Source organism: Cebus imitator, unplaced genomic scaffold (genome assembly GCF_001604975.1).
Source record: "Cebus imitator isolate Cc_AM_T3 unplaced genomic scaffold, Cebus_imitator-1.0 Scaffold195, whole genome shotgun sequence".
Lineage (NCBI taxonomy): Eukaryota > Metazoa > Chordata > Mammalia > Primates > Cebidae > Cebus > Cebus imitator.
The window spans coordinates 3,241,835-3,267,308 of record NW_016107510.1 but is presented as its reverse complement, the minus strand read 5'-3'; the positions used below and the strand labels follow the sequence as shown (position 1 = coordinate 3,267,308).

General features: G+C 35.3%; 1 protein-coding gene across 1 annotated transcript in view; it reads left to right on the top strand.

The window, feature by feature from the left end:
- LOC108316954 (doublecortin domain-containing protein 1) overlaps positions 1–25,474 on the top strand; it is a 65,080-nt gene that overhangs the window by 35,520 nt on the left and 4,086 nt on the right. The gene's annotated exons all lie outside the window — the stretch shown is intronic.

Sequence of the window (25,474 nt, the reverse complement as noted above, 5' to 3'; positions counted from 1 at the left end):
GTATAATATTGGCTGTGGGTTTGTCATAGATAACTTTTATTATTTTGAGATACATTCCATCAATACCTAGTTTATTGAGAGTTTTTAGCCTACAGTGCTGTTGAATTTTGTTGAAGGTCTTCTCTGCATCTATTGAGATAATCATGTGGTTTTTGTCTTTGGTGCTGTTTATGTGATGGATTATGTTTATAGATTTGCATATTTTGACCAGTCTTGCATCCCCAGGATGAAGCCTACTTGATTGTGATGGATAATCTTTTTGATTTGTTGTTACATTCAGTTTGCCAGTATTTTATTGAAGATTTTTGCATCAATGTTCATCACGGATATTGGCCTGAAATTTTCTTTTTTAGTTGTGTCTCTGCCAGATTTTGGTATCAGGATGATGTTGGGCTCATAAAATGAATTAGGGAGTATTCCTTTTATATATATATTATTTGCAATAGTTTCAGAAGGAGGGGTACCAGCTCTTCTTTGTATACCTGGTAGAATTTGTTTGTGAACCTGTCTGGTCCTGGACCTTTTTGTGGTTGGTAGGCTATTAATTGCTGCCTCAACTTCAGACCTTGTTATTAGTCTATTCAGGGATTCAACTTCTTCCTGGTTTAGTCTTGGGAGGGTGTAAGTATCAGGAATTTATCAATTTCTTCTAGATTTACTGGTTTATGTGCATATAGTTGTTTGTAGTAATCTCTGATAGTAGTTTGTATTTCCGTGGAATTGGTGGTGATATCCCCTTTACCATTTTTTATTGCATCTATTTGATTCTTCTCTCTTTTCTTTTTTATTAATCTGGCTAGCGGTCTATTTTGTCAATCCTTTCAAAAAACCAGCTCCTGGATTTATTGATGTTTTGAAAGGATTTTTATGTCTCTATCTCCTTCAGTTCTGCTCTGATCTTACTTATTTCTTGTTTTCTGCTAGCTTTTGAAATTGTTTGCTCTTACTCCTCTAGTTTTTTTTTTTTTTAATTTTGATGATAGGATGTTGATTTTAGGACTTTCTTCGCTTCTCATGTGGGTATTTAGTGCTATAAATTTCCCTCTGGACACTGCTTTAAATGTGTCCCAGCGATTCTTATACGTTGTGTCTACATTCTCATTGGTTTTGAAGAACATCTTTATTTCTACCTTCATTTCATTATTTATCCAGTAGTTATTCAGAGGCAGGTTGTTCAGTTTTCATGTAGTTTTGTGATTTTGAGTGAGTTTCTTAATCCTGAGTTCTAATTTGATTGCATTGTAGTCTGAGATACTGATTGTTATGATTTCGGTTTTTTTTTTTTTTTTTTNTTTTGTATTTGCTGAGGAGTGTTTACTTCCAATTATGTGGTCAATTTTAGAGTAAGTGTGATGTGGTGCTGAGAAGAATGTATGTTCTGTGGATTTGGGGTGAAGAGTTCTGTAGATGTCTATTAGGTTTGCTTGGTCCAGATCTGAGTTCATGTTCTGGATGTCCTTGTTAATTTTCTGTCTCATTGATCTGACTAATATTGACAGCGGAGTGTTAAAGTCTCCCACTATTATCGTGTGGGAGTCTAAGTCTCTTCGTAGGTCATTAAGAACTTGCTTAATGTATCTGGGTGCTCCTGCAGTGGGTGCGTATATATTTAGGATCGTTAGCTCTTCTTGGTGCATTGATCCCTTTACCATTATGTAATGCCCTTCTTTGTCTCTTTTGATCTTTGTTGGTTTAAAGTCCGTTTTATTAGAGACTAGGATTGCTACCCCTGCTTTTTTTTTGCTCTCCATTTGCTTGGTAAATCTTCCTCCATCCCTTTATTTTGAGTTTATGTGTGTCTTTTCACATGAGATGGGTCTGCAGAATACAGCACAGTGATGGGTCTTGACTTTTTATCCAATTTGCCAGTCTGTGCCTTTTGATTGGAGCATTTAGCCCCTTTACATTTAAGGTTAATATTGTTAGGTGTGAATTTGATCCTGCCATTTTGATGCTAGCTGGTTGTTTTGCCTGTTAGTTAACATAGATTCTTCATTGTGTCAATGGTCTTTATCATTTGGTACATTTTTTGCAGTGGCTGCTACTGGTTGTTCCTTTCCATGTTTAGTGCTTCTTTCAGGAGCTCTTGTAAGGCAGTCCTGGTGGTGATAAAATCTCTCAGCAATTGCTTGTCCATAAAGGATTTTATTTCTCCTTCACTTATGAAGCTTAGTTTGGCTGGATATGAAATTCTGGGTTGAGAGTTCTTTTCTTTAAGGATGATGAATATTGGCCCCCTTCTCCCTTCTGGCTTGTAGGGTTTCTGCTGAGAGATCTGCTGTGAGTCTGATGGGCTTCCCTTTGTGGGTAACGTGACCTTTCTCTCTGGCTGCCCTTAGTATTTTTTCCTTCATTTCAACCCTGGTGAATCTGATGACTGTGTGCCTTAGGGTACTCTTCTTGAGGAATATCTTTGTGGTGTTCTATGTATTTCCTGTATGTGAATTTTGGCCTGCCTTGCTAGGTTGGGGAAGTTGTCTTGAATAATATTCTGAAGAGTGTTTTCCAGCTTGGATCCATTCTCTCCATCACATTAAGGTATACCTATCAAACATAGATTAGGTCTTTTCACATAATCCCATATTTCTTGGAGGCTTTGTTTATTTCTTTTCACTCTTTTTTTCTCAAATCTTGCTGTCTCGTTTTATTTTATTGAGTTGATCTTCAATCTCTGATATTTTTTCTTCTTCTTGATTGATTTGATTATTGAAACTTGTGTACACTTCATGAAGTTCTCATGCTATGTTTTTCAGCTCCATCAACTCATTTATGCTCTTCCCTCTAAGCTGGTTATTCTGAGCAGCCGTTTTGACTGGCACCTGCGGGATAGAGATAGAGTCGCCCATACACCTGAGAGAAAGGGGGCTGAAGGTGGGGAGCCTGGTACCTTGGTTGGAAATGCAAAGATCACTTGCCTTCTGCATTGCTCTCGCTGGGAACTGCACTGCAGAGCTGTTCCTATTTGGCCATCTTTGAGTTGAACCCCATTAAATCTTTTCTAGTCTCATCTTTGGGACTCGTAATATACACCTAACAGAAATTATTTTTCTTCCTAATGGAAAATTTTTATTATTAAATCAAGATAATTTTGTAATATAAGACTTTTTCAAATTGAATGTTGCTTGGAACAGGTGAATAGTTCACTAGATATTGGAAATTTTAATCAAAATATCTACTGCATTATTTATTTATTTTTGTGGTTGTTTTACAACCACAACTGGTTAAGAGCATTTATCGAGGAGCTGGGAAACTTGAGTTTTATTTCCTTCTTATCTGTGGATTTGGATTATGAGTAAAACAAGGGATATTACACAACTGAGCAAATTGCTAAGGCAAGTTTTAACATCTTCCCTGGAGATTTTGAAAAAATAGAGAAGATGGATGTATCTCTTGGACTGTTAAAATGCAGTCATTCTTGGAGATAAGAGCTGTATTAGATAACCTCTTGAGTTCACTTCTCTGTAATTACAGAGTTCTATCTCTGTAATTCTATGCCTTGGTGGTAAAATTGGAGTAATAGTCACTTTTACACATTATATGTTCTTAGATGAAAGGTTGAGTATAAATAAAAATGTCTCTGCTATTTTGCTTTTTGTCTCTAGAGAGCAATTTATTTAAAACTGGATGATCAAGGAAGTCTTTAGCTTATTTTTTCTTTTACAATTTGTAGAATTTAAAGCATTTTCACAAATTCATGATAAACTCATGATAGAACATGATTTAGTAACAAATGTATTTGTAAATATTTGCCTCAGTATCACATTTAAGAATGAGGTAAAGGAGAGGAGGCAACAAAATGATGATCTTGGGTGTCAATAAGAACTTTTTAGAAGGGAAAAATAGGGCTTGCTAATTATTTTGTAAATAAAAATTAAATTTTGAAAGTGTTGATAATCATAGGATAATGTTCTATTTTTACATTAAACACCAAATCAGTAATAGAAATAGGGACGTGGCATAGTCTTAAGAGAAAAACAAATTATTTTCTCATTTATGGTAAAATATTAGGAATGCTAGCTATTTTTAGATTACTACTAATAATATAAAACTGAAGTAGAATGTAAAGGATTCTAATATGGTGAAGTTTATTGCAGTGGGATAAAAAGAGAATTATTGAGGATGGGTGATACAATAAGGTAATTAAAGCATAAAAGTCCTCTATGAGCACAGAATTGAGTCCAGGGGAAATGACTATATTTTAATTATAAGTAGAAACTCAAAAGAAAATCCATTTATTTACTTTAGAAAGTAATTAAGAAGTTTGAAATGAGGGCCAAAATGGTGTATTTCTTTACTAACCTCTGGAATACCAGAACCATAGCATATCTCTTTGTGATTTGAATCTGATGATTTTTTAATTACTTGATATGGTTTCGGTAAGCATACTGTACATGCTACTATAGGATACAGGCTAAACATACATATCCTTGGGTTGAAAAGGTATTTAGAAAAATTTGCGGGCATAAGATGCCAAATTAATGGGAAATGAAATATGGCTATTATGGATATACTTTGAGGTTGGCATCATGGTGATTAAGTTTTTTCCAGTAAATAATTATATCTTACTCATTTGGTTTTTTTGCTTGTTTCGCTACTATCACCAATAGCATGAAATTACAGTGGTGAAGAAAATTATGAAAAAAAATAATGAAATTAATGAAACAATTAAAAAAATTTGCTGTCCTCTTGCTCCAATTTGAACTGGTTGTTTCCTGTGATCTCTATCCTGGGATCTCTCTTCACTATCAACATGGGAATTACTGTTCACTCTCTCCTGTGTTGGATTTCTTTAACTGGTTTCCTAGTTTTCCTGTACCTCATTTACTCTATTGTGTGCATATTCCAGTGGCTTTCCAAAAAAGAGAAGACGGATAGTGAATTTTTTAAAATTGTGGGAAATATTTTTTTCTGCCAAATATTGAAAGTATTGCCCCATTGATTTTTGTTTCCAGTGTTGTTGTTGAGAAGTCTGATATCATACTCTTTCATCATTCTTTGTAGGCAACACAAAAGATGAAAACATTTAGAACCATCTCTTTATTGACAGTGTTGAAACTTTTTTTCAGGATGTGCTGGATACTCACTTTTCAGTTTGAAAAGTCTCTTCCTTTTCTTTTGAGATGTTCTGTTGAATTATATATATTTTTGACAATATCCTTTTACTGTATTTTTTCTGTTACGATTTTATGGAACTCCTACTTTTATATGTTGAATCTTATGAACTGAACTTCTGATTTTCTTATCTGGGAGATTTGCTTATCTTTACCTCCCAACCCAATAAATCTTTTGCTTCTTCCTGTGCAGTCTGTGTTTTCTCCAGGTACTTGGTTTTTGTTTGTTTATTTTGGGGTTTTTGTTTTATTTGGTTTTGGTCTTTAATGTTACAGACTTTATGAGTTACCCCTCCATCAATATTTAAAAGTGAAGAACTGAAAAACTGGTTGAAAAGCTGTGAGCAGGGTCAGGCACGGTGGCTCAGATCTGTAATCCCAGCACTTTGGGAGGCGGAGGCAGGTGGATCATGAGGTAAACAAACGAAGACCATCCTGACCAACACGGTGAAACTCTGTGTCTACTAAAAATACAAAAATTAGCTGGACGTGGCTTGTGCCTGTAGTCCCAGCTACTCAGGAGGCTGAGGCAGGAGAATTGCTTGAACCCAGGAGGCAGAGGTTGCAGTGAGCCAAGATTGGGCCACTTTACTCCAGCCTGGCAACAGAGTGAGACTCTGTCAAAAAAAGACAAAGAAAAGAAAGGAAAAGAAAAGAGAAGAAAAGAAAGAAAAGGTGAGCATAGGTTTGTCTTATTTTATTGACAGATGGATTTCATTGGAGGGTATTTTGACTAGGCTTCTTATTTCATTGGGGTTGGGTTCCTAAGTGTCAGTGTCTTTTCTCTGGAATTAATCAATTTCAGCAAAGCAAATCTGCTAATTTGAGCAATCTAGTAGCCAAGTGGAGAAGGAAGATAAGAGTTTCACTTTCAATATGTAGACTTTCATTTAACTCTCCTCTTTTCAGTAAGCTGCCTTCACTCTGAGCTCTGCCTGGTGTCTCCAATTCCCAGTTCCTATGGTTTAATCTCTCCGGAGAACAAATCTTCTGTCTTCTCTTCCGATAGCAAAAGTATAGTTGCCTGACTGATTGGTGTGAGGGAAGGGTTCTGGAGGTTTATCTGTTTTCTATCTAGTCAACCTGTTTTCAGCCCTACTTTTAGAGGTACCTGATGTCTCAAATTTCTGAGCCTTTCTGGCGTTCTGCAATACAAGTAAAATTTACTTTTACTCATTTAAGTTTTGACTTTTCTGGTCTGCTAAATCATTTATCACTTAACTACCTTCCCATCTTTCTGGTTCTCTTTTTTGGAAAATAATTATTGTCAGTCTTTTATTTAATATTGATAATAATTGATCAATAATTAATTACTGATTTTTATAGATAATGAATAATTGTACTATTTTCTTACTATCCCAGTTGATTGTTTTGCCCAGTTTCTTGGGGTTTATACAGCATCATTTGGCAAATATAGTGTTAGCTTACTTCAACAAAAACAGAATACTTCTTCCTCTGTCAGTTGGAGGCATCATATACTGACTGCAGGCAAAAGGCCTGCAGTTTTTCTCAAAATATGGTCTGCAGAACACTTGCATCAGAATTGTCTGGCTTTTCTGTTCAAAATTTAGACTCCTAGGCCCCACTTCAAGCCTATTGAGTTAAGAATTCTTGAGTGTGGGTCCTGGGACTCTGAATTTCAACAAATGTCTCCAAATAATTCCTAGCCACCCTAAAGTTTGACAATTCTTGTTCTATTGTTCTAAAACTTCAAACTTACTAATTGATAGAACTTTTCATAGACTTCCCTTTTGCTTGTTCTCCTATACTTCTCATGTGATTTAAGAGAAAAGAATAACTTGTTAGACAGAATAAAAAGGCGTTGGGGGAAATTAGATAACTAGTTGTTAGATTAGGATGAGTGAAGGGAGTTCACAAGTCAGGAAGTAGCAAACATCTACAAGTTGACAGAAAGGGAGTAGTTATGTGTAGCAAGTCTAGCTTAAGCAAAAAATACTCCCTTTACATTTATATGTAAACATTTCATTGTAATTACTTTTTCCTGTTATTACTGAAAAAACATATGAGTATTGAGGGAATTGCTCCTATATGAATGTCAAGGTATAAATAAGCAATAAACTTTATCAGATCCCTTTAAGCCAGGATACATTTATATTTCTATGTTGTTTACCATTTATTAATTTAAAAAATAACTTAGCAAGCTTAAACAAAAAATTAATAAAAATTTCAAGCTTAAGGAAGATCTAATTCAATTGAAATAACACAATATAATGATATGATTGTGGAATGTTGACACACAAATTTGTAACTATAGCAGCAGAGATTTTCCCAATAGTGTGGGTAAAATAATTTAGAGAATATCTTAAGAGATTCAAAAAGGAGTACCTGGGGTAGCAAAATTTGATTAAGGATGCTCAACATGGATTACGACAAAGGAGGTCATGTATCTTGGAACTTCCTTAAAGAGCTTTTTATGAAATATGAGGAAAAGTTCATTGCTACTATTTGATATTATTGTTATTTAAAATTAGTCTAGTTTTTTAAGCCAGAGATTAATATCTGATTAAAAACACAAAAGCAGATTTTAAAAAATATGGAATTTGATAACATGATTTATTCTCAAGAGGTTATGAATAGCCAGTTGTCTTCTCATTATTTAATGTGAATTTCAAGGATTATACAGTTAAGTTATTTTAGAATATTATAATCATTTATATTCAGAATTTTTTTCCTAAATGAAATCCTTGAAAAAGCCAAAAGAATAAAGCGTATATTTAGTGGAAATAAAACCAAAGGAGAATTATCAGTCTAAACATTCATTTACTTTACTTATGGTAGTTCAAGATAGTCCCTAATATTATTTAGGGGCAGTTAAGGCCTAAACATATTAAATTTGAAAAGGTAAAATGTATTTTTGTTTTTTTATTAAAATCGTTTTATAGTTTTTATATGTACATTTTATATTTTAATACATTTTAATTGTTAAGAACATATAGCAATAATGGTTACATTGAAGCATTTATTAGATTAATGTCCATGCATACCTGATCATTAAAGTATCTTTGATGACCTTTATTGAGTTTCTGGACATTAGAATCACAGGATTTTATGAAGTCATCTAGTCAAGCTACTCAAAACACTGAAACTTAGACAAGCTAACTGCCATATCCAAAGTGGATCAAGTGAAATAGCTAGTACTATAATTCATTTTTTGATTTTAAGAGAAATATTATTTATTATTTAAAATTTCCCTTAATATTAACTTTTCTTAAATTTTAATTTTTAATGTGTTGTCTTTTAAAAATTATTTAATATAACCATTAAAAATAAAAACATAAGACCTCTGTTTCCAGTTGGAGTAATTAGTATCGGACTAGTCAATCCATTCTAAACAACTGAAAAACTGGACAAAATATATGACAACTATTTTTAGGTATTAGACAACAGGAAGTATCAGCTGTAATGCCTAAGAGCAGGGTAAAAGTTGAAGTGCGCCCTAAAGTTCACTATGTCTTTATACTTGGAGGCAATTTATAGATCGTAGTGGAGAGAGAGGGAGGGAATGAGAAGAGGAAGAGGGGGAGAAAAAGAGAGGGAGAGAGAGACAGAGAGAGAGGGAAGGAGGAGAGGGGAAGAGAGGGGAGAAGAGGAGAGGAGAGAGGAGGAGAAGGGAGGAGAAGGGAAGAATCTAAGAAAAACACAGTGGTTCCCCATAAACTGAAGAGAAAGACTTCAAAGTTCTAGGTGGCTGAAATTTGCAGAGCAATACCATTAGAGGGAGCTATTTGTAGAATAGTTCTCAAATTTTTTGTAAGCATCGCCTCATGTCTTTGGCTAAATATTAAGTTGCTTATGCATAGGGTGAACTCCACAAGGCCTGACACAAACAACTGCCAGGGAAAAAAAACAACTAATCAGTATGTATAAGGGAGACAAGTATGGGAGTATGTGTGGGGTAAGGAGACATTTGCATTAAGACCAGTTGGACAGAAGAGGTCTTATTGAACTTGTTAGAAAATTTCTAATGTGCCCGCTCTTAAAAATGATTTAACATAATCAATAAAAATAAACACATAAGACATCTGTTTCCATTTGGAATAATTAGTATCAGATTGATGAAGATTCCAGAAAAGGTAATTTATATCCAGAAGAAAAGCCAATCAATAGAAACAGACCACAAAAGAGAGTTAAAAGAAAAAGACATTTAAACAGCTATTATAAATATGCTCATGTAATTCAAGAAAAATATGAATATAATGTGAAGAGAATTGGAAACTTAAAATAGAACCAATGGGACTTCTAGTGCAAAAAAAAAAAAAAACCAAAAAACAAACAACAACAAAAAGCAAAAACAACAATAACAACAAAAATAACTGAGTGGGTTTAACAGCAGGTTAGATAGTAGAGAAAAAAAGATCAATTAACTTCATGAAAGACCATTAAAGCTATCCAAATTGTGGTGTAGAGAAGCAAAAGGAAAAGGCTGGAAATAAGGACTGAGTGTCAGTAACTTGTGAGATATCAATCACTCTAATAGATGTATAATTGGAGCCCTAGAAAGAATGAGAAGGATGTGAATATTTGAAATAATCGTGGCCAGAATTTTTCCTGAGTTCATGGAGAATAACCCATATATCTGAAAAGCTCAATGAACCTCTAGTAGGAAGATAACCAGATTAAAGACATAAATCACATTGCTGTAAACAATGATAAAGAGAAAAGCTTAAAAGCAACCAGAGGGGAAGAAACACATTAATTACAGGGATACAGATGTAAGAATAAAAGCTGACATCTCTTCAGAAATAATGCAAGACAGAAGATAGCAGATCTTCTCTGGAGAGAAATAATATGTTTAAAGTGCTGAAAGAAAAAAACGATCATCTTACTATTTTATATTACAGTGGAAATATCTTTCAAAAATGAAAGCAAGATAAAAGCATTCTCAGTCAAACAGAATATAAAGCCCTTGTGTCCAACAGATCTATACTATGAGAAATATTAAAGGATATTTTTCACTGGAAGAAAATGATACCAGAAACAAATTTGGGTATCCACAAAGAAATTCTTTTAAAGGTACATGATACATTCACTGTTATAGACCCTTTGCTGCTTATTAAACTCTTCCCAGTACATTTAAAAGGATTGAAATTATGGTAAGTATGTTTTCTGACTACAAAAGCATTAAATTGGAAATAAATAACAAAAGATATCAGGTCACTCTCTAGCTGTGGAGAGTTGTTTAATGTAGACATTAAACTCCCCTTCATATATACATCTTAATAGATTATATCTTTTATATTATATATATATATAGTCTTTAATAGACACGATATATATTATCTTTAATAGACATTAAACTCCTTTTCATATATACATCTATCCTATTAGTTTTGTCCTTCTAGAGAACTCCAATACAACATAAATTACCAAAACTGAGACAGAAGAAAATTTATATCTCAAAATCTCTGTATGTATTAAATAAATCAAATTTATAATTAAAAACTTTTTAAAAAACAAAATTCCAAGACCAAATGATCTCATTGGTGAATTTCATCAACCTTTCATGAAGAAATAATATCAGTTGTATACAAACCTTTTAGAAAATAGAGAAAACAGGAAGACTTCCCCTCTCATATGATGAGACTATCATTACAGAGACAGTACTGGAAAAGAAAATCCATACCAATATCCTCCTGATCATAGATGCAAAATTCCTTCATAAAGTATTAACAAATCAAATCCAACAATACATCATGATCAAGTGAGTTTTATCCCAGGAATGCAAAGTTGATGTATTAATCTGTTTCCATGCTGCTGATAAAGATATGCCTGAGACTGGGCAATTTACAAAAGAAAGAGGTTTATTGGACTTACAATTTCACATGGCTGAGGAAGCCTCACAATTGTGCAAGGTGAAAGGCACATCTCACATGGTGGTGGCAAGAGAGAGAACGAAAGCCAAGTGAAACAATTTCCCCTTATCAAACCATCAGATCTTGTGAGACATATTGAAAACCACGAGAACAATACGGGGGAAACCACCCCCATGATTTAATTTTCTCCCCCTGGATTCCTCCCACAAAACGTAGGAATTATGGGAGTACAATTCAAGATGAGATATGGGTGGGGACACAGAGCCAAATCATATCACTTGATTTAACAACATAAAATGTAGTTTACCACTTTAAGATAATATGAAAAAAATAAATATGCTCATTTCAGTATGTATCAGAGAAGAATTTGACAATATTCACTTATTAAAAAATTTTTTCATAGGAAACTTGAAATAGAAGTGAATTTCTTCAATCTGGCCAAGAATGTCTACTAAACACTGATTTAACTGCATACTTAATGATGAAAGACTGAACTATTTTCCCCTAAGATAAGGAACAAGGCAAAGATGTCCTCTCTTTTCATTTTGGCTTAACATGGTGTTGGGCGCCCTAACCTGTGATAAGGCAAGAAAAAAGCAGTAAAAAGTGTATAGCTTTGAAAGGAAGAAATAAAACTGATTTATTTATAAACAACATGATAAGAACACAAAATACCTTAAAGAATCTATATAAACACTAGAAGAACTAAGGAATACATTCAGCAAGTTTGCAGGATACAAGGTCAGTGTACTTCTGTATGCTAGTGTCAGCTAGAAAGTTAAATTTAAGGAGAGTGGGATGTCTGACTTCAGAGTGGGAACCTTCATTGTGCCAGTGTTGAAAAAGAGAATTCAATATGGGTGATGTTGAGAAAGGCAAGAAGTTTTTTTTTCCAGAAGTGTGCCCAGTGCCACATCATTGAAAAGGGAGGCAAGCACAAGATGGGGGCCTAATCTCCATGGTCTCCTTGGGCAGAAGACAGGTCAGTCCATTGGATTCTCTTACACAGACGCCAGTAAGAACAAAGGCATCACATGGAGAAAGGATACATTGATGAAATATTGGGAGAATCCCAAGAAGTGTATCCCTGGAACAAATGATCTTTGCTGGCATTAAGAAGAAAGCAGAAAGGTCATACTTGATAGCTTATCTCAAAAAAGCTACTAATGGGTAATAATTGGCCACTGCCTTATTTATTACAAAACAAAAACATGACTTTTTAATGTGTACCATACTTTAATAGATCTCATACACCAGAATTCAGATCATGAATGACTGACAGAATATTTTGTTGGATAGTCCTGATTTAAAACTAAGACTGACTTGTGGTTAAATGGGTATGTTCAATTTTTGAATTTCAATAGTAATTCCAATTCAGTAAATGCTATCACTGTTCACCCCTTCTAAAGATATGATTAGACTTTGTTAGTAATGTTCAAATTTTCACAAAGCTGGTGAGTGCCATTTTAAAACTTACTGGAGATTGGTTTTATATTTAGATTTATATAACTGGTTATGTCAATATATTTAATTACTGGGGAAATTCTTTCACTGTCTCAAAACTAAGATTCACTTGTGTTTTATGTTCATTTGCCTCTTAAAGGCAGGGGTTGAAGATAAATAAGGTAGCAATGTCTACTTTATATCCTTGGCCTTACCTATGCCAATGTAATTAGAATTCTCTGTATTCAAAATCATTCCTTTTAGTTATTGAAAGGAATTTTAGTGTGGTTTATGTGTAATATCAAAGATTACTTAGCACTTCTCACATTTAATAGATGATCTATAAGGTCACATGTGTTTAAAATAGTAGCAAGTTAAACTTCACTCTTGAATTATTTACAATCTAAGTCAAACTAAGTTATAATTTAGGATTGTCTTTTAACCAGCCATTTGGAAACATAAAACTAATTAACTGCTGTGTGTTTGTGATTGAGAGTGGTGCTTTTGCCAACTTGAAAGGATTAAAGTAGACAAGAGATACAAAAATAAAAAATAGCAAAAAAGAAAGTGAAATTTAAAAATCAAATACCACAACACTCAAACACATGAAATACTTAGCTATTTATTTAACACAATGCATGCAAGACCTATGTAGTGAAAACAACAAATAATTGCTGAGAGAAATGAAAGAAGGCCCAAGAGATATACCATGTTCATGGACTAGAAACTTCAAAATTATTATGATGCCAATTTCCAGCAAATTGAGCTATATAGTCAAGACAATACTTATCAAAATTCCAGCTGGCCTTCTCTTTGAGGGAAAGGGCGTAAATTGGCAAGATATTTCTAAAATATGTGTGAAAATGCCAGAAATGCAAAGGAATTAGATAGACATATCAGTTTTAAACACAAACAAGTTTGGAGGATTTATACTACCTGATTTCTTTTAAAAAATTGTATTTTGGTATTTATTATTAATTATTGTTATTTTTGTAAATTGACAAAAATTGTATATATTTGTGGTATACTACATGATGATTTGAAATATGCCTACGTTGTGGAATGGCTACACCAAGCTGATTGACAGGTGAATTACTTTAGATACTTACCCTTTTTTTGGTCATAAAAACACATAAAATCTACTTTCTTAGCAATATTCAAGTATACAATATACTGTTATTAACTATAGCCACCATAATATACAATATACCTTCAGTCTGGCTTATATTTTGTGTGCTTTAGCCAACATCTTCCCAGTCCTCCCACTCCCCCTGCAGCCTCTGGTGACCACCACTCTCCTCTCTGCTTCTTTGAGTTTGATTTTTAAGATTTCACATATAAGTGAAATCATGTGGTATTTGTGTTTCTGTGTCTGGCTTATTTCACTTAACATAATGCCCTCCAGTTTCATCGATGCTGTTGCAAATGACAAGAGCTTCTTCTTTTTAAAGACTGAATAGTATTCCATTTACACTACTTGTTTTCAACAGCTATTATAAAACTAAAATAATCAAAACAGAATGATATGGAATAAAAATACACATACAGAACAAAGAAACAAAATGGAGAGTTCAGAAATAGACCTACACATACATGGGCAAATCATTCTTGATAAAGTAATTCAGTGGGGGGAAAGACAGTGTTTTTGATAAATATTGCTGAAACAGTTGGATATTTCTGGGTTATGAGAACTTCAAAACTATTCATGAAAATTGATTTAAATGATCACAGATCTGATTATAAAGAGTAAAACTATAATAGTTCTTAGAGAAAACATGGGAGAAAATCTTTGTAGCCTTTAGTAGGCAAATACTTTTTAGGACACAAAAAATATGAACAGAAAATGATTATGCTTTATCTGAAGCAAAAAACTTTTGCTCTTGTAAATACAGCATTATCAAAATGAAAAGACAAGCCACAGAATAAGAGAAAATATCTAGAAAACACATATTTAATAAAAACATTGGTTCAGAATATATAAACATTTCTGAAACCTCAACAGTAACAAAACAAACAACTCAATACAAAAATAGGTCAAAAGATGTGAATGAGACATTTTACTAAAGAAATGTAGAAATCAACCATTAGCACATGAAAAGATGCTCAATATTATTCATCATCAAGGAAATGCAAATTAAATCCCTGATGAGTTACCACTATATACACATTAGAATGACTAATATCTAAAAGACTGAAAATACCAAGTGTTGGTGAAAACGTGGAGCAATGGCAAATCCTATACCTAGCTGATAAGAATGCAAAATAATATAGCCACTTGGCAAAACGGTTTGATAGTTTCATATAAAGTTAAACTTACACTTAAATACAATCTAGCAATTCCATTTTTAGATCTATACCAAGATGAATAATATATGTAAACACAAAGACTTCTAAGTGAATGTTTATAATTGTTTTATTTGCAATTAGCTAAACTACAGACAATCCAAAAGTCCATATACCTGTGAATGGCTAAAAAATTATGATATATTTATGCTAAGGACTATTTTTCAACAGTAAAAAGAAACAAACATTGTGGTAAATGAATGAAACCAGGTACAAAATATTAGATGCCATGAAATTGTAGAATAGACAAAGTATTCTCTAGTGAAAACAAAACAAAACAAAACAGATTATTGTGGCTTGGCACTAGGATATTGAGTTGTAATTGGAAAAGAATATAAGGAATTGTGGAAGCTGTAACTACCCCAATGAATATTCTATATATAGAATATTCATGAATATACATTGTTCTACCTGCATCAACCACACCTACTTAAAATAGGCACAGTTTATTTCATGTAAATTATAAATCCATATAGATTTTAAAAACAAACAAATAATATGATTATAATTGTAATCTGGGCCATTTAATTATTCTTAAGAAAATTTCCTATGGTTATGTACTTCTCATTCGCATTCTAAAAATAAAATACCAAAACACCACAGAACACAAATACACAAGCAATAATTGTGTTTTTAAATCATATTTATGTTCATTGTCAGTGAGAGCAAATAAATAGATCTGGTGTGCATTCTTTCCCTTACCTTTATGAGAATAAGATAAATAACAGACCAGCAAATTTAGCTCTGGGATTTATTCAGAAAAGCACCTTTAAGGTAATTAATAAGATCGGTATAAATTTAGCCCAGTCGTCTCTTATTTTCTGGTTAACATAATGGTAATAATTTCAATTATAAGTCATTTTTGTAAAATGTTGGCCTTAGCGGAGACTTATGCCATGGCATTTTATTATACCTTAATTCCCTGAAAATTTGTATTCGACAGCCTTTCAGTTAGGAAAAAAAAATTCTGTAAAAACAGATTCCTTTTCTCAAAATAATCATAATAAATGGTAGTTCTCTTCTACTGAGCAAGTACAATTAATTGCCAAAGGTGAAGTATTTTTAGTAATCCAAATAATTACTTTCATAATTATCCATTCATTTTCATAATTTTCAGCTTGAAAAATTTCTTCTAAAATTATTCCCTAGATTTTTAATTAAATGGTTTGCTTTTTAGGTTTATATAGTGAATATTGTTGTAATGTATTTGGCATACAAATACTCACTGAATTAGCTGAATAAATTTTCATCATTTGAGGAACATGGGACAAAAACATTTATTTTTCTGTTAGGATGAATTTAGCTGCAAATAACAGATTCCTAATTCAAACAGACTTAAGCAAAAAAGGAAACAAGAAATCCAGAGGCAGGGCAGCTCAAAGCATAGTATAACAGGATTCCAGCTGTGATCTCTACAGTTTCCTGGAGTTTCTGCCCTTTCATATGTTGGTAGCAAAATGGCTGCACAGCCAGGTACAACTATGTACAGAGGCAGAAAAGGACCATCTCTTCTCTATGCATGATTAGCCTCTTCTTATGTCTCATTGGCCAGAACTGGGTTATGTGTCTATATCTCAAGCCATTCACTAACAAGGGGTGTGAGTCTATGATAGGTAATTTAGACACATCAAGATAATTTAACCTTCCTTGAGTCAAAAGGGAGAAGTATGAATACCTAAACAAAATCATTATAGTAAGAATGAGGGTAGAGAATGGATATTGGATAGGCAGCTAACAGTATTATTACACACATGAAGAGGTTTTCTTATTTTATTTCTTAAGACTTGCAAAATGTGAGTACTCAGGTACTAAAAAGAATTGGTTTTATTTGAAAAAAAAATCTGGAATTATGCATACTTTATAGCATAATTTTATAAAATCAGTTAAGAAATTTTTGCTAGCTTATCAGAATCTTGATGAAATGATATTTATGATAAAATGAGTTAAATTAGAAATAATATATGTTAACACTTTTATTCATTAATTCAAAATATTTTTTAACTACTAATGTCTGTCAAGTGCCTGAATATGGTGGTGAGCTAAACCAGCCATGGCCTTGTTCTCATGGATCTTTAAGTCTAGTGGTGGACAAAGACATTTTTAAATAAGGCTGGGTGTGGTGACTCACACCTGTAATCCCAGCACTTTGGGAGGCCAAGGTGGGTGGATCATGAGGTCAGGAGTTCTAGACCAGCCTGGCCAACACAGTGAAACTGTATCTTTACTAAAAAATACAAAAATTAGCTAGGTGTGGTGGCATGCACCTGTAGTCCCAGCTATTCAGGAGGCTAAGGCAGGAGAATCGCTTTAACCTGGGAGGCAGAGGTTGCAGTGAACCAAGACCATGCCATTGCACTCCAGCCTGGGTTGCAGAGTGAGACATTATCTAAAAAAAAAAAAAAAAAAGACATTTGTAAAATGATCATGTCATTAAATTTGAGTAGGTGGCATAAGGAAGGCTTCTTTCCTTTCTTACAAGGCTACTCTCCCCATTCATATGGTGACTTTTTGATTCCTTGATTACATCCTGCTTGCTCTGCCATGGAGACTTTTCATACGCTATGTTCTCTGAAATGGTTCCCCATTCTCAATATTCTCCATGTTTCCAGATAAATCTAGTTTACCTCTTCTCAGAAGCCTTCTTTATGCCACCTATTCTACATTTAATGATATTATTATTTTACAAATGTCTTTGACCACCAGTAGACTAAAAGCTCCATGAGAACAAGAACCTGGCTGTTTTTGCTCACTGCCATATCCAGGCATTTAAAAGATATTAGTGGTCAAAAAATATTTTGAATGAATAATTAAAAGAAACATATCAATTTGGGAGTTGTCAGTATATAGATGGAAGTTGAAATGTTGGCATACCATTTAGATTGCCTTAAGAGAGAGGCAGAAAGAAGGCTAGGACTGATCTTGATAAACCCCAGTGAATGAATAGGCATGACCCTAGGAAGAAAGTAGGAGAAAAAATAGTGGATTATTATATCTCAGTATTTGTTTATGCTTGATATGGTTTGGCTCTGTCCCCACCCAAATCTCATCTTTAATTCCCACATGTTGTGGGAGGGACCCAGTAGGAGATAACTGAGTCATGGGGGCAGGTCTTTCCCATGCTGTTCACGTGATAGTAAGTCTCACATGATCTGATGATTTTATAAGGAGGAGTATACCTGCACAAGCTCTCTCTCTTCCTGCTGCCATTCATGTAAGACATGACTTGCTCCAGCTTGCTTTCTGCTATGATTGTGAGGCCTCCCCAGCCATGTAGAACTATAAGTTCACTAAACCTTTTTCTTTTATAAATTGCCCAGCCTTGGAGATGCCTTTATCAGCAGTGTGAAAATGAACTAATACAGTAAATTGGTACCAAGAGTGGGGTGCTGTAGTAGATACCTGAAAATGTGGAAGCAATTTTGGAACTGAGTAATAGTTCAGGGTTGGAACAGTTCGGAGAGCTCAGAATAAGATAGGACAATGTGAGAAAGTTTGGAGCTCCCTAGAGACTTGTTGTATGGCTTTGACCAAAATGCTGTTAGTGATATGGACAATGAAGTCCAGGCTGAGGTGGTCTCAGAAAGAGATGAGGGACTTATTGGGAACTGGAGGAAAGGTGACTCATGTTTTAGCAAAGAGACTTGTAGAATTTTACCCCTGCCCTAGATATTTGTGAAACTTTGAACTTGAGAGAGATGATTTAGGGTATCTGGCGGAAGAAATTTCTAAGCAGCAAAGCATTCAAGATGTGACTTTAGTGCTGTTAAAGGCATTCAGTTTTATAAAGGAAGCACAGTATAAAAGTTTGGAAAATTTGCAGTCTGACAATTTGATAAAAAAGAAAATCCCATATTCTGAGGAGAAATTCAAGCCAGCTACAGAAATTTGCATAATTAATGAGGAGTCAAATGTTAATCCCCAAGACAATGAGGAAAATGTCTCCAGGGCATGTCAGAGGTCTTCACAGTAATACCTCCCATCACAAGCCTGGAGACTTAGTAGGAAAAAATGGTTTCCTGGGCTGGACCCAGGGTTCTGTGCTGCATGCAGCCTAGAGACTTGGTGCTCTGCATCCCAGCGTCTCCAGCCATGGCTGAAAAGGGCCAATGTAGAGCTCAGTCCATGGCTTCAGAGGGTGCAAGCTCTAAGCCTTGGCAACTTCCATGTGGTGTTGAGCCTGCAAGTGCACAGAAGTCAAGAATTGAGGTTTGGGAAGTTCCACCTAGATTTCAGAGGATGTATGAAAACACCTCATGCCCAGGCAGAAGTTTGCTGGAGGGGTGGGGCCCTCCTGGAGAACCTCTGCTAGGGCAGTGTGGAAGGGAAATGTGGGGTTGGAGCCCCCACAGAGTTCCTACTGGGGCACTGCCTAGAAGACCTGTGAGAAAAGGGCCACCATCCTCCAGACACCAGAATGGTGAATCCATTGACAACTTGTATTGTGCACCTGGAAATGTCACAGATACTCAATGCCAGCCTGTGAAAGCAACCAGGAGGAAGGCTGTACCCTGCAAAGCCACAGGAGTAGAGCTGCTCAAGACCATGGAACCCACTTCTTGCATCATCATGACCTGTATGTGAGACACTGAGTCAAAGGAGATCATTCTGGAGCTTTAAGATGTAACCACCCTGCTGGATTTTGGACTTGCATGGGGCCTGTAGCCCCTTTGTTTTGGACAATTTTTCCCATTTGGAACAGCTATCTTTATCCAATGCCTTTACCCCTATTTTATCTAGAAAGTAATTAACTTGATTTTTATTTTATTTTACTGGCTCATAGGTGTGGCAGGGTCTTTCTTTGTCTCAGATTAAACTTTGGACTGTGGACTTTAATGCTGAAATGAGTAAAGACTTTGGGGGACTTTTGGGAAGGCATGATTGGTTTCAAAATGTGAGGACATGAGGTGGAATGATATGGTTTGGCTATGATCCCACCCAAATCTCATATTGAATTTCCATATGTTGTGGGAGGGACCTGGTGGGAGGTAATTGAGTCATGGGGGCGGGTCTTTCCCATGCTGTTCTCGTGATAGTGTTAAGTCTTATGAGGTCTGATGTTTATTTTATTTTATTTTAAGACAGAGTCTTGCTGTGTTGCCCAGGCTGGTGTGCAATGGCATGATCAAAGCTCACTGCAACCTCCACCTCCTGGGTTCAAATTATTCTCCTGCCTCAGCCTCCCGAGTAGCTGGGATTACAGGTAGCTGCCACCACGCCCAGCTAATTTTTGTATTTTTAGTAGAGATGGGGTTTCACCATGTTGGCCAGGCTGATCTCTAAATCTTGTCCTCATGATCCGCCTGCCTCAGTCTCCCAAAGCACCGAGGTTACAGACATAAGCCACCATGCCTGGCCTGAGGTCTGATGGTTTTACAAGGAGAAGTTTCTCTGCACAAGCCCTCTCTCTCTGCCTGCTGCCATCCATGTAAGATGTGACTTGCTCCTCCTTGCTTTCCACAATGATTGTGAGGTCTCTCAGCCATGTGAAACTGTAGTTCCACTAAATGTCTTTCTTTTTTAAATTGCCCAGTCTCAGGTACATCTTTAATAAGAGTGTGACAATGAACTAATACAATGCTCAAAACAAGTGAGAATTTTAAAATGTCCTTTGAATTTGTCAATATAGTAGTCATTGTTAATCATTGTGAGAATTATTTCAGTAAAGTGATGATAAAAAAGCCAAACTGGAACAGGCTGAGACTGAATGGGAAGAAAGGAAAGGAAACAGAGATCATGGACAAATCTAAGACATTTATCTGTAAAGTTGAGGAGTAGCTAGAGGGAGATATCAGGTAGGTAGGGTGGGATTTAATTTTCAAGATAGGAGAGACTTATGTTTCAGTATCAGTTGTAACAGGCTAGTTGAGAAGCAGTAGCTGAATATTATACATGATAGAGAAGAAATGATGGATAATATAAACTGCTTTAAAAGCTGAGAGCACACATAATTAAAAGCATAGTGGAATATTGGCCTTAGGAGCAGGGACTCTTGTAATATAACTAGAAAGAAAAAGAGTGATGGCTGTAGAAATAAGTAGGCTTGTAGCTTTGATAGCAGTAAGATGAGGCTTCAGATTGTTTTCTGATGTAGGAGATCATGTCATCTGCTGAAAATGAAGAGGCAATTAGGGAAGGAAAGTCTAGGTGGAGATAAGCCGATTAGAGATGATTGGAAATACCTTGTGGAAAGTGGGAGAGAGATTTGACTAAGGAAATGAAAATAGAAGTCACTGGGCAGTACTGAGGGACCATGGATTTTGGTGATTATGAATGATGGTAATGTTGATGTGTTCAGTTATGTGACTTTCTCCAGCAGCATCAGGCCTCTCAGCATGCACACAGAGAGTGGAAAGTGAAAGTCACCCAGAGTTAGGATATTGCTAGCTATGTGTGGTAAAAGTTATCTATGAATGAGGAAGAATGACTAGAGTTAGGGAAGATGGTATGCTTGAACATCATGATCCTGGGGGGTTGGGGACAGAGCTCGTTCGTTTTTGTTTAATAAGAGGGTAGGCGAGAAATTATCTTGAAATAGCATTGTAACACCACTTTCCAAATTTGAGACTGTGTGATATGAAAGAATGAAATCTCACCGCTTGGGAGGGCTTTGAAGAAGTTAACAACCTCAGGAAAGCCTAGTTTCTTTTAAAAGAGGTTGTGGATCTATCGAATTTGTTGATCAGGGAGACATCTTCAGAGTATGCAATAGAAGGGTTTTGGAAATAGATAAAGGAGTTCAGGCTGATTTATACAGAACAAGAAAATATAGAGCTTCATTTGAATGTTGATGCAGTATACCAGAGTAGGAAATGTTTTTCCATAAACGGCAAACAGAAAATAATTTCGGTCTTGCAAGCCATAAGGTCTCTGTAGCAACTGTCTCAGCCTTGCTGTTATAGCATGAAAGCAGCCATAGAAAATACATAAATGATCAAGTGTGGCTGTTTTACAAGAAAACTTAAATTTTCTTAAGTACTTAAATTTGAATTTCATAATATACCTATCATAAAATATAATTCATCTTTTGATTTCTTTTTTAAGAATTAAAAATGTAGAAGCCATTCTTAGCCTATAGGCCATACAGAAACAGACTATGGATGGGAATTGGCTTTTGGACTATAGTTTGCTAACTCCTGCAGTAGAGAATCCTTTGAAGAGAATATGTTGGGGAAGTGTAAGTTGGGGCTTATGCTTCCAGGCATTAACTCATAAAACCATATTAAAATGTTTCAAGGTTCTCTGTCTTTGAGGAAAACTGACATTGTTGGGTCTGATGGCTTCTTGACCTGGTTCATATGACCTGCAGTGATGTTGGTCTAAGCATACTCTCTCATTGGGATAGTGGCAACCCACAGGTACTGGCCATTCCAGGAGCTGCAAACTCTGTACCAAATATGTCTGGAGGTAGAGGTGACTCCCAGATCATAAACAAGTAGATTAAACTGAAAAGATTGTGGAATGTTTCTTCCCAGGTGCTTTTCGAAAATATTCTGGTTTTACAGCATGATGATTTAAAATTTTAGTATCAGAAAAGTTTCTAAAACTTAAGCTGCTTGGAATTAACAGGCCAGGTGCAAGTGGTTCATGCCTGTAATCTCAGCACTTTGGGAGGCTGAGGCAGGAGGATTGCTTGAGCCCAGGGGGCTCGAGACCAGCTTGGGAAACATAGGTAGACCCCATCTCTACAAAAATTAAAAAATTAGCTGGGTGTGGTGGGGTACACCTGTGGTCCCAGCTGCTTGGAAGACTGAAGTGGTAGGATTGCCTGACCCTGAAAAGTTGAGGACGCAGTGAGCCATGATCATGCCACTGCACTCCAGCCTGTATTACAGAGCAAGACTCTGTCTCAAAAAAAAAAAAAAAAAAAAAAAAAAAAAAAAAAAAAAAAAAAAAAAAAAAAAAAATGAAAAAGAAATAACAAAATGTGAACTTGTAAAAGTAATATTTTAACAAGCTTAACAGGTACAGATTAGTGAAAATGCTATTTTAATTAACCTTAATATTACACCAAGGTGACACCATAATGTACATTTCAATTATAAATTATAAGAATGACCTTAGAAGTAGAAGCTTCATTTCAGGGCTTTTGACAGAAACTTATAGTGATACTAATTCTTACTACTGATAATTTACTCTGAGAAAATGATTACTGAAGACAAACATTGCTTAAACACTGCAAAGATTTTTCCTTCTGCAAGTAGGAAGGAATGACAGTGTGGCTCATGCATTAATAAATTTCAGTGTTTGATTTTCTAATGCCAGTCTTAAAACTCAGTTAACTCTTAAAACTTGAACAAAGGTTTGGTTTGCACAAACATTTTTACTGATGTTTTAGCTCAATGAAAGGAGGAATCTTTGAGTTAGAAAGTGGCATAACCAGTCAGAATGACTATTATGGAAAAGTCAAAAAACAACAGATGCTGGCAAGAGAAAGGGAATGCTTATACGCTGTTGGTGGGAATGTAAATTAGTTCAGCTACCGTGGAAAGCGATATAGAGTTTTCTCAGAGAACTTAGAACTACCATTTGACACAGCAATCCCATTACCGGGTATATATCCAAAAGAAAAATCATTCTGCCAAAATGACACATGTACTCATATGTTCATCAGAGCATAGTTCTCAATAGCATAGACATGGAATCATCCTAGGTGCCCATCACCATCGGCAGTGGATTGGATAAAGAAAATGTGGTACATATAGACCATGGAATACTATGCAGCCATAAAAAAGAATGAAATTATGTCCTTTGCAGTAACATGGATACAGTTGGAAGCCTATTATCCTAAGCAAATCAATGTAAAAACAGAACACCAAATACCATACGTTCTCACTTATAAGTGGGATCTACACATTGAGTACTCGTGGACATAAAGGTGAGAACAATAGACACTGTGAACTACTACAAGGTGAGGGAAGGAGGGACTGATTTTATTAAGACTCAAAGACAGCAATATTTGAAATAATTTTTTAAAATTATTGGGATTTTGCTTGAAATAAATGGGACTATCTTCAAGTAGATTATATTTTTACTTAGTTTAATTGGTAAATTATAACTTTAGAGGTTACTTAGATATTTGAACCTTCACTCATAACTAGGAAATATAAATTGTACCAAAGAACATCATTATACTTTTAAATACAGTAAACTTAAATTGAGAACTGAACATGAGGAATGGAAAGAGGAGGAATATGGGATTGTAAAGAGGAAATTGTGTCTTGCTTAGGGTATATGAGACCAACTATAGATCTTTAACAGTATTCAGACATGATTGGCTAAGGAGCAATTTGTACTGAATTATCTCCCTTGATTATTTCCGTCAATGAGGGTGGTGGTGAAAGTGATCCATTTTCGCTTTCACTCCAGTGACAGGAGAATGTTGCCAGTCAGACACCAACTGTGTTAATTAGAGTATTAAAATAAAAACAAGCATGGATCCCATGCCAATGTCAGTCAGTATGTTCTACTCTTCTTTTTGTTTCAAGCCACAGACAAACTCCAGTTTGTTTTCCTGATACTTCTTTCTTATATTTTGAACATTGCTTTCCCAGCATCTTTAGTAAAGATTTCAGTCCATGGGATGGGGGTCCTAGGTGAACTTGTTGGCAGTAGTCACTGAAGAAATTGACCCACAAGAGTGAAAAAGAAGCCAGGAAGAATAGCATTTAGAGAATCACTAGGGTTGTTAACGTTCTTTACAAGTACTTTGTTATTTAACTAGGTAAAGCATTGATGTTGTGAATGATCTCTTCCTCATAAATGAGACAGTTTAAGAATATTCCTGTAATATTATTCTTAATAATGAGCAGGTATGCATTCTTGATTGTAAGAGAAACAGCAGCAATACATTGTTCTGAATTGCTCAGTGCTCTGCATTGCAGCTAGTGTGCAAGAAACAACCCTGTGAATGCCCATGGGAGCATGTGGCACATGGGGACATGATTAGTCATGTATAGGAGTAGAATAAGGGCTGAGCACCTCTGGTATATATAGAAGAAAGACCAGTCTGTCAAATTAATTTTTTAGTTTAATATTTGCCTTTAAACTTCAACCTGTCCTTTGATAGAGCAACTAGATAAACCAAATCAGTCACAATGTTTGAAAGCTGTTCTTCAGGCTGAAAGGAAAGTACAACTTTGCCTCTATATAAATACTAAGCTATTGAAATACATACATTTTCACAAAGCTAATGAAGTGGGTTAAGCAAGGACTAGATTATGGGCTCCAATAATAAAGTAGGGACAGAAGTAAGCAAAAAGAGACAGTATTAGTATCTGAAAGATGGCTTGAGGAGTTAAAAGATGTTCGGTTTACTATAATCGTATTAATATAATCAACATTGTCCTTCAGTAGTAGTTCTTGGTTATGGGAAAGTACTATTATAGCTGGGAATAGTAAAAATGGATGGCAGAGTACTTTCAATTTTGATTTGGAATGTATTTTGTATTTTTAGATGACTGTGGTGAGTTTCATGTTTTGGTAGTTACTTCTGAAAACCTAGTAACAACCTGCCTCAGGTTACCCGACACTTCCCAAGCCCCTTCTGTTTCCTTAATTTTCCTCAGCTTGTGAGTAGAACTTTTTCTGTAGCTGAAGCATTTTTTTTGTTTTTGAGACAGAGTTTCGCTCTTGTTACCCAGCCTGGAGTGCCATGGCGCGATCTCGGCTCACCGCAACCTCCGCCTCCTGGGTTCAGGCAATTCTCCTGCCTCAGCCTCCTGAGTAGCTGGGATTACAGGCACG